A 10,789-nucleotide genomic window follows, 5' to 3' on the forward strand; every position below is an offset into this window, starting at 1 on the left:
CAGGGTAGTAATGTTTTCATTAGACACGTGTCAATTAATTTTTTCACTGTTTGGATGTGACTTTCTAAAGTTTAAAAACAGTTTATTTTTAAAATCAATTTCTGTGCATTAATTTCTGAATTCTTATTGGCTGAAACCATTTTTGCCGAAGGTAAAATGATTTTTTTTAACACAAAATTTAGTAAAAAAAATCTGGACTCTTCCATGCGGGCCTGTACTATAGAAGGAGGCGGCCGGATTTTGAACCACACACCGCAGGCATTGCAGAGAGTTTTTGGGCCAAGCGGGCCGGCTCTCCATTGTGGAGTTTTTTGCACAAGACAATGACTGCAACGCCTCGCCGGAGCTGCGTTTGCATCATGAGATTTCTTTGAAGCGTCGTTGTTGTGGTTGTGGTGTGGTTTGTGCTTCTTTGGCGGCCGTCAATAAGTGACGCATGAATTTGAAGAGGAGTCGGAAGTGGAGAAAATGGACGATTGAGATTCGAACCCTGGGTGGCTCAGTAACTGGGGGCAAAATGTACACACGCGGCTACACGGACTGGAATCCATTGAGTGCCTAATTCTTTGCATGCCGAAAATATAACATTAGTGTTATTATTACTGTTCTGCTTCTGCTGCGTCTGTGCAAATGGTCTTTTCTCCCGTCAACAGACGCCAGCAGATAGCAGGACGGAAATTCCCCCAAACTGCCGACGGAAAATGAGTCCTCCACGAAATTTGACAGCCATTCCAAGTCTTCCAAGGAGTAATAGTGATGCCTGTACATGAAATTTTCACACGGATCCCCATTACGACTTCTCTTCTCCGCAAAATCCAAATTTTGGTATTAACCATTGTATGTTTCATAAATTAAGCTATTATAAAGCTATCTAAGCTATTATAAAGTTATCTATAATTTATTTTAGTGTTCACTTTTAAATTTTATCAATTTGATTTAATTAGTATGTAATTGTTTAAGATAAATATTTTGTTATTAGTATAAATTTTGGTAAGAGTAATGTGAAATTAACTTTAGTCAAAATAGTTAAATTCATCTTTACACTAAAAATCAATTGTCATATTAGTTATTCTACATGAAATATATCTTTGTTCTAAATATGAACATGATTTTATTAATTTTTAAAGCAAAAAGTCAAAGATGTCATAACTTAGATGCATTCAAGTAGAAGTCATAAATTTTAAAGTTTTGTATTTCGATTTTAAATCTAATTGTGTAAAAAAGTCAAAAGTTTTACATTGCTCGTTTAAATTAGAATAGTGTTAAAATATTTTTACACAATAAAATTCATGACCACAAAATAATTCGAATTGCAAATATCTTTGAAAAAGATTAAATTTAGTATATTCAATTAATATATTCTTATTTCTCCAATTACTAGTCATAATATGTAAACCCATATTTTAAATTTACTTAAAAGAAATCAATATTCAATATAATTTTTATAAAAGACACAGTTAAGACATTTATTTAGTTTAATCGATAATAAATTGATCATTACACATAAATTTTCTCAATTCATAAAAATAGCTTCTTTACTATTCAAAATCATAATCTAAGAATATTTTAATTTGACCTTCGAACAAATATACAACACATCATAAAAGATATCATATAAGTTCACTTATTTTACTCTATAGGCAGGGACTCTAGCTCTACAAGAGCTCTTGTTTTAGTGGCTATTATTCGTCAATTGGCTAATACGTCTCGATTGGGCTATAGAAATTGGCTAAAAAAAACATCGTATAGTAGTTGACTGGTTCGCCTAAATTTTATAAAATACTCATATAGTGGTCGAAACATTCGCCACTATTATTACATAATTTCAATTTGGTAGTCGGGTTCTTCGCCCATATTTCTTTTTAATGTTTACTCTTATTTGCCACGGAATTAATTGAGTGTCTCTTTCGACGATCATCATTCGCCAAATTCCCATTTTCCTATGTGAATTTTTTTTTATGAGTGACAGTGTACTCCACAGACAACTTACCTTGATACATGTCAACATTCCGAGGACTACCTCGACAATTCTTCTTCTTTCAAGAAATGTTGGCCGAAATTAAACCTCGGCCATTGATCTTGGATCATCAAACGGTTTGAGTTCTCAAATAATACATTCAACATAATTACATTTCAAAACATAATTCGCCATCAATATTAATAATTTTATTAAAAACAAAAATTATAATTGCCATTATTTTATAAAAATTGTCTAAAATATTAAAAAATTTGCCACCAAATATCCATTGATTGACGCATAATTCGCCAACACTACTAATTTTTTTTCACCCAAATGACGTGATTCACCGCAATTTTATAAATTTTGGGAGGGGGGGGAGTTCCTTAAAGTTATCCCTGATATGGAACTAAAATTTGTTCTAAAGTTATAAGCTAACATCATGGTGATTTAAAGCAAAATTTTAGTTTTTTAAAAATCATTTATCATATTAAGCTTCCTTCTAAATTAAGAGGGTTAGTGGATGTATGTTTATATCATGGAGAAGGGAATTCACCACCCTCGAGGTTGTTAAAAACTCAAGGGAAAAATGAATCCAATGTCACCTCACTTTATCCAGCTTGAGTGAAAAAGAAGGTTAATCGATTTAATAGAACTTAAGAATTACAATAATATAATATGAAATAAGGAAATTGGATTGACTTGGTTATACTAACAAATAAAAATGTTTTAATTACTGTAAACAAAAATGCAAATTGTCAAGACTAATTGCCTAGCTTCATAACCTTATTGTCTTGGTTAACAATGCTAGTTTGGGGCTACAATTTAGATACAAGACGACAAAAAAGAACATGTATGTCTTGTATGGGTAGGGTACATAATTTAACACATACTACTAGAAAGTGTTGAATTGATTAATACAAAAAATGAAACTAGTTTGGAAACAAGAAATAAAGAGTGTGCCTACACTATGTGAGCAATTAATTCAAGTTGTGAAAATGAAAAAGAGAGAGTTTACGAACAAGAGTTAGAAGAATCCAAGAGCGTTCATTCCCTCTTCTAAAACCTTTACACAAACAAGAAGGAAAAATGTTGGGTTGTTTGGAGACTTGCCTTAGTCAAGTCTTTGTTTTGGTGTTTCGACCTCTATAGTAGCCAAAGGAATAAATATATAATATGAATATTGATCATTGAAATATGATGGATAAATAATGACAATAAAGTAAATAGCAATAAATATAATGAAGATAATACAATATGCTCAAATGAAAGGAGGTGAAGCAATACAAGGGTACTCCCCTTAAAGGACACATCAGAGCTCAATGGGATGGAGGCGAGATGGTGAAGAAGAAATGTGTGTCAAAACATTGTGAGAATCCTCCAAGATGATGAAGAGTGGACTAGAAGCCAATAATTGCAAAGAAGAGATCCCAAAAAAGCCAACAAAGTGAAGAAGCCTTCGAGAAGGCCAATGAAGTTCAAAAAATAAAATTTTAAGCTAGGTGAAGGATTCTTGGCATCTGTGAGCATTGGGAAGAAGTGTTACATCGCAAGGGTTGCAATTTTGATGTCCCAATGGCCCTTGTGCTTTTGTTGATTTGCAAAATGAATTTGTATAATTCAAACATGTTCATGGTGCACAAATCTTGAGCCAAACAAGTCATGGTAGTGGAGGGACCAGAGGCTTAGAGATTTTTAAAGCTAATGTAAGGGCATCATGTAATGAAGAATTATATGAGGTGCAAATTATGATACTAGATACATTAAATAAAATAGGCTACTTTTATTATTTAGCTTCCTAAAATTAGGCAAATGTGTTTATTGTAACCACATAACATCCATAAATGCATATTGAAATTAAACAAAGTGGGTTCAACTTTTGAAGTATGTAATATAAAAGTCTCCTAGCTTGAAGATTATAACTTGTTCTATTTTCTAAAGCTTGTTTTAGTTTTGAAAAATACCTATTCAAATTCCATGTGTTGTTTGCCTATCAAGATCTTTAGATTCAAGAAGTTTAGTGTGTATGTTTAGTATGATAGGTTATCAATGTACTAGAAAATGATGCAATGAAGTCATGTCAAAAATCATTTTTTATGAATCTGCTTAAAATTTCTGTAGTAATTGTCAACTATTAAGTGATGGTCTCTTGTTTGAGATATTTTCATTTGAAAATTTGTTAATATTCACCTAATGTTGATTTTATGTAAAATGAAGCCTAAGTTTTTTGAGTGACCTATTGTGTCTCATTTCTTTTCTTAATAGACCTATTAATTGAACTAATCCCTAAACCGTTATAAAAAGAAGCCCAAATTGGTCTACAAGACAACACGTACATTTAAACAAGGAATGCAAGAATTAGGTAGATTCATGAATATGAATTGAAATTGAGCATAAAGCATATTTTCATCTCTTCTTTTCCCACATGGGAGTGTGTTGGTGTGATGAAGGATATTGCCTAACTATTTTTACAATTAGGTCGCTTTCATGTCTTAACATTTAAGCTTACTTAGGGTTTATATAGCAATCTTTCTAGAAATATCTTTTCTACCATGCCTACAATCACAAAAGATCTTCTTTCTTGAAGCAATGCCTATATCATACCAACTAAATTTTCATCAAAATATCCATATTTTATGATAAAGAGAGTGTATTTTTATTCCTCTAAACTTATTAAACATTCCTTTTTTTTTTAGACTAATCAATGACATGAGGCCTAGGAAAAATGACAAAATAGATTTTGAAGGAAGCAAAAATGTTCACATTTTAACCCCATAATTTCCACCCTGGCTTCTATATTCTACTATTTCTCATGAAGGATACCAAAGATCATGAAAAAAACTAGAAAGTTTTATTAAGTTGTAAATTCTCTATCTCATCAAGATCTTTTGTATCTCTCCATGTGTTTAAATCTAGCTTAATTTCATCTCATTAAAATTAAGTAATAAATGTTCATTTGTTATTATCATTAATAGGTGTCATTAGTTAGTATATTAGCTCTATAGAATTCCATCCCATTAGCCTATTTGATGCATCAAGTTCGAGAATCTAGAATTTTGTAGACTTTCTAAACCTTAAACCCTAAAATATATATAAGACCCATTAGTATTGTCCCAATGATATCTACGTGGCATTTATTTTCTATAATATCTTTTGTTTTATTTATTTGAAATACCACCTTAAAACCTTTTGGATTTTGATAGGATTATTGTAAATTTTAGGTAGAATTAGGGATTTTCCAATGTTGAAAGGTAATCAAATTTATATGGGAATTCACTATTATATAGTTGTTACTCTTTAACGTAAATACTCATACACGTCACATATTAACAAACATTTCTTAACTTTAGTTGCTTATTACGAATTTAAAAAATGCCATGTAGCATTTCACTTTCTAAAATTAATCGATAAATGGCTTGTCACAAAATTGTCTATCATCTTGGTGTGTGATTCTATGAATCTCTAACAATTGCAACCTTTTTACTTCTCGGTAAATTGCATTATTTCTATAAGATAGAAACTATGGTTTTATTTTGAAATAAATCTTAATATTTTAATTTCATCAATACTAGATAATTACTAAAATTTCATTGTCTAAATCATACAATAAATAATTTATGAATCTTAACATGAATATATTTTTTTGGATAACTTACCACCTAGGTAGGGCTAGCATCCATTATATTAAAATAAGAGAAAAGTTGCACTTTAAATTTTGTCATATAGTTAATATCACCACTTTCATTGTTTAGTATTTTTCATCCTGATGCACCATTAATCATATAACATCAACTATACAATAGTGACACTAAAAATACCTCAGTCCTACATCTAACTTTGCATATCTATCTATCGCCAAAAAATAAGGGGGTTCATCTACTTATAATTAGTAACCAAAAAATACAAATCATAGACCAAACTCATAGAGTAACACCATTCTTTAGGAAGCATTTTAGGTGCATCTCCAACTTCCAATTCTAGCTCTATTTTAGCCAATCTTACTTTCTTGGCTAATAAAGAGTCTTACAAAGAAGTAGATTGTGAAGATTCTCTAATAGTGAACAATCAAATTAGCCAATAATCCAATAACTGTAAAATTCCTTAGTGGAATAATACAAGATAAAAGCTTTAGGATCAAATATATTTTACATTTGGATTTAATAATAGGGTGAGTAAATATTTTATTAGTTTACTTACCTCACTAGAATGAACAATCCTTTCATAGTTTCTATGCAATAAGCATTTTTTTTAATTTCTTGAGTTATCTTTTCAAAAAACTTGAAATAGATAATAGGGCTTTGATTATTAGGACTAATACTTATTTTTCAGATGCCAAGATATTATTAAATATAAGATAGTAAAGATAATAGTTGTTATAGAGAATTTATTTTATTTTATTTTATCAATAATGGGCCTAAGCCTAGATTAATTATTATTTGTTGGGATAGTTATCATTATATGTTAAGCTCATGTAGACTCAAACACAATACCTCCCTAATGAGAAGCTCACAAGTTACCATTGTGTTATAGGCTCTTGCCTTGCAAAGAAAATAATATTAGGGTCTAGAATAAAATAATTTTTTAATAAAAGTTTATTATAAATTAATAAATATATTAGCATTTAAAAGTAGTCAGGATTGTAGTATTCCCTAGGTCTTGTTTCATTATTTTTGCTTTATTTTGCCTCCCTTCAAAAGATATTCTCACCCAATTTTGACTTAGTTTTAGTTTGGATTAATCTATCTATTTCATTATTGTGTTTGTCATTGATGTCAACATACTAATGATTCTATAGAAGACTGGCAAAGTAGCAGACAAAGATTGAGATCATGAGGTTTGAGGATTCATGATGAGGCTATGTGCACTTAACGTGATATTTTATAGAGTGGTGTGATAATGTGACTTGTAGTGCCTCTCATGTTTGTAGTTTGTACCTTGTTTTATTTTGATTTGAGAGATATTTATTACTCATGTTATTTGTATTGTGAGGTGACCTGATGGTCAGATGTTATACTTGGAATTCAACATCATAGATGCTATACTGTAAGGATTTGTCTTAGGGAAAAATTCTCCCAAGATCAAAGAACTCAAGCACAAGCACAATAGTAGACTAGAAAGAGTATGATCAAAATAACAATATGTATTACATTCAATGTGAAATTACACTAGGAGTGCCTATATATAAAAGCCTCTAGAATGCATAAGAATCAACAACATGATAAATCATACAACCAGACACATGTCCACCAGGTGTGAGTTATCCTCCATTAAGCACATGAGTAATTGCGATGATGAGAGGATAAGCCTACAAAGGCGTAGCACACCAAAATATGCTATAGACACCATGTGCTTAATTAGGATTGCAAATAATTGTGTTGTCTACATGACAACTCAGTTAATTATGCAAACTCCAGTGTTGTAGACACTATGTGCTGAATTAGAGTTGCTTACTTCTGTGTTGTCAACATAACAACTCATAAAAGTATGCAAACTCCTAAGTGTCTCACCTAAGAAATAATAAAATAATGCATTAAGCTAAGTAAACTTAAGTAAGTGTAAATAGTGAATACGTATTGACACCAACGCTCCCCCTTAAGTGCAACTTAGGGGAATGCACTTAAGCTTACAAAAGCTAGGATGAAAATGCAAGATGGGTCCCGGCTACTAGGCCATGTTAGGTACCCATGTACATAATAAAATGCAATCTCTCATAAAGTGGAGAAAGAGGGAACCTCATGGGAAAAAACCTCCCCCAAAAAGAGAGATGAAAAGACAAGATACATGGATGGATGGAGTAATCGAGACCCCCCCATTACGACATACATCAAGTATATACAAAAGTGAAGAATGAGAAGGAAAAAACCTCATAAGAGGAAAAAGCCCCCACATAAGAAAGAAGAGGAAGATAGACAAGGTAGTCCCCCCCCCCCCCAAATGAAGAATGTTGATCAGTGAAAGCTATTCCAAGGTAGAAGCTAGTCCATGACTGCTGAATAATGTTCCTCCGCTTTGGAAGAAACAATGGAAAAGGTACAAATGAGATGTTTCCCCTATGTGTGGGAAGAATCTTGAAGATGTATGGTGGCCCTAAAACTTGCTCAACTATCCCTGTGTTGATGCTTATAGTTGCTCCTTCCAACAATGTTGAAAAGAACAAATGCAAATCTGGCAAGGATGGATGCAGAACTTGTCCCAAAGAACTAATTGTCTCCTCAAATGATAAAGAGACCTCCTACAACTACTGTACATAAGAATCCACAATCATATCAACTAGTGAAGATTGATAATGTAGAGAATGGGCAGGAGGGTTAGAGTGAGCCCTCACAACAATTGTAGAAGGATCATCTTCATCAAAGAGAAGATTTATATCATCAATTATGTCTCTCGAGTCTGCTATGCGTGACTTTACAAACAATCCTTAAATGTCTGCTATGTAGTCATCCCCTGTTGCTGGAGCTGGAAGACAAGGTGTACCCTATTGTGCTAGACCTATCACTGTGAAAATGTATGCATGTGGACTATGTTCATGTTGTGACCTCTTGCTCCAATTATCAATAGAACCCCATGTATCTGAATCTGTTGAAGCACTATCGCTGGTGTCACTATCAGTTTCCACAATGTATGAAGTGCGGAGAGGATTAGTGGTTAAGCTTGGTGAACTTTCCTCAAAGTGTACATCCTTCTCCACAAAGATCTTATGAGTCTTAGGATCCATAAGTTTGTATGCCTTAACATTATCTTCATATCTGATGAAAGTACAAGGCCTAGGTGGTGGTGCCTTGCATCCCTTGGAAGATATGTTTGCCCATGCTGGACAAATGAAGACTCTGAAGTGTTTCACAATTGGTTTCCTACCACACCATGCCTCAAAAGGAGTCTTTCCATCTAAGGCATTATGAGGAGACTTGTTAAGTATGTGATTGGCACTGCTAATAGCTTTGACTTCTAGTTTAGGATCAAGAGACTTGGCTTGTATCATGCAACTTTCCATGGACTTAAGAGTTCATATCCTTAGTGTTGCAACATCTGTTTATGCAAATTGAATGCTGGTGGATTCTGAAGATCAATACCCTTAAGTTTGCAAAAGTCTTTAAGTCTTCTGTCCACATATCTACTTTCATTGTCCATTCGTAGAACCTTGATGGCTTTCCTTGATTTTTGTTCAACATGAATCTTGAAGGCTTGAAGCTTATCAAACACTTCATTCTTGTGATAAAGAAAGTAGACCCATGTGTAGCATGAAAAGTCATCAATGAAAGTGAGGATGTAGCGACCCTGGCTAACAGATGTCACTGCAAAAGGACCTGCTAGTACCATGTGAACTAACTGAAGAAGAACTGGTGCTCTTGAAGACTTCCCTTTATCATAATGTTGGTGGATTTTGAAGATCAATACCCTCAAGTTTGGAAAAGTCTTTAAGTCTTCTATCCACATATCTGCTTTCATTGTCCATTCGTAGAACCTTGATGGCTTTCTTTGATTTCTGTTCAACATGAATCCTAAAGGCTTGAAGCTTATCAACCACTTCATTCTTATGATGAAGAAAGTAGACCCATGTGTAGCATGAAAAGTCATCAATGAAAGTGAGGATGTAGTGACCCTGGCTAACTGATGTCACTACAAAAGGACCTACTAGTACCATGTGAACCAACTGAAGAATAACTGGTGCTCTTGAAAACTTCCCTTTATCATGCTTCTCCTCGAGATGTATATCCACTGAAAATTTGATGTTAGGTAGAGCTTTGACCATGTTTTTTGAGCAAAGTTGTTGAAGATAGTGAAAGGCAAGATGACTGTATCGCTCATGCCATAATTTGATTTGTGAATGAGATTGAGTTAAGAAGGCTTGTGAAGGAGACTTAAACACAAAGTGGGAGAAGGAATAAAGCCTCTTGTCATGATTGACTTTTCCCACTGTAACCAATGAATCATCTTTTAGACTTCGCACCATTATTGAATCTGGAAGGAACTCAACTTTGTTGCCATCTCCAAGGTGAGTGATTTGGTAAATTGAGAGGATATTAGAGCTTAGGTTTGGAACATAGAGAATGTCTTTGAATTTCTCATTTTCCATCTCTTCATATCCTTTCCCTTCAACTTCTATTTTTGTAACATCTCCCACAAAGATGTGCAGTACCTATGACTGCTTCAATGAAGAAAAGTCTCCCTTTGAAGAACCCATGTAATATGAGGCACCTGAGTCAAGAATCCATTCTGATGAAGAACTTGTATTTTCCATAAGTGCTTTTCCTTTTTCCTTTGAAGTGGTTGGAGTTGAATCTTTGGAAGCATTTGGCACTTGAATTCTGTTATTCTTGAGTAGGTTTTCCAACTCCTCGATTCTCTTAGTCTTGCAATGATACTCATCATGATTCAATTTCTTGTAATATGCAAAAATAAGTTTTTCCTTCTTTTCATTACTTCCCTTCTTGTTGGAAGAAGAATTTCCTTGTTGTGAGGAGGATTGTTGTGTCTCAGATTGTGATTTTCACTTCCACTACTTCTTATTGTTGTTGCTAGAACTTCTTCCTCCTTGACTTGATTGGTTCTCATCACTAGCCACTAATGCTTTGGTCTTTGATGATGTGAGAAGCCCCATATCTATTAGATGGGATTGTTCAAAAATCAACATTTATGCAAATGCCTCAAAAGTAGGCTTTTGGAAAGCACTTCTCATGGTCAACCTGTGAGTATTATAACTCGAAACAAAGGAAGCATACTCTAAAGGTAGCCTCTTCAGGATGTGATGAATCAACCTATCATCCTTCATGGGATTACCACAATCTTTAAGTAGTTCTCTAAACTCATTGGCTTTGTTGATATAATCTTAAA

The 10,789-nt window shown here is 33.3% G+C and overlaps 1 pseudogene; it reads right to left on the bottom strand.

Annotated features, from left to right (window-relative positions):
- Window positions 1–217: 217 nt before the first annotated feature.
- Window positions 218–897, bottom strand: LOC149539144 (GATA transcription factor 12-like; annotated as a pseudogene).
- Window positions 898–10,789: the final 9,892 nt, after the last annotated feature.

This window comes from Cupressus sempervirens, chromosome 9, assembly GCF_028749045.1.
Source record: "Cupressus sempervirens isolate cs-2001-9-10 chromosome 9, ASM2874904v1, whole genome shotgun sequence".
Classification (NCBI taxonomy): domain Eukaryota; kingdom Viridiplantae; phylum Streptophyta; class Pinopsida; order Cupressales; family Cupressaceae; genus Cupressus; species Cupressus sempervirens.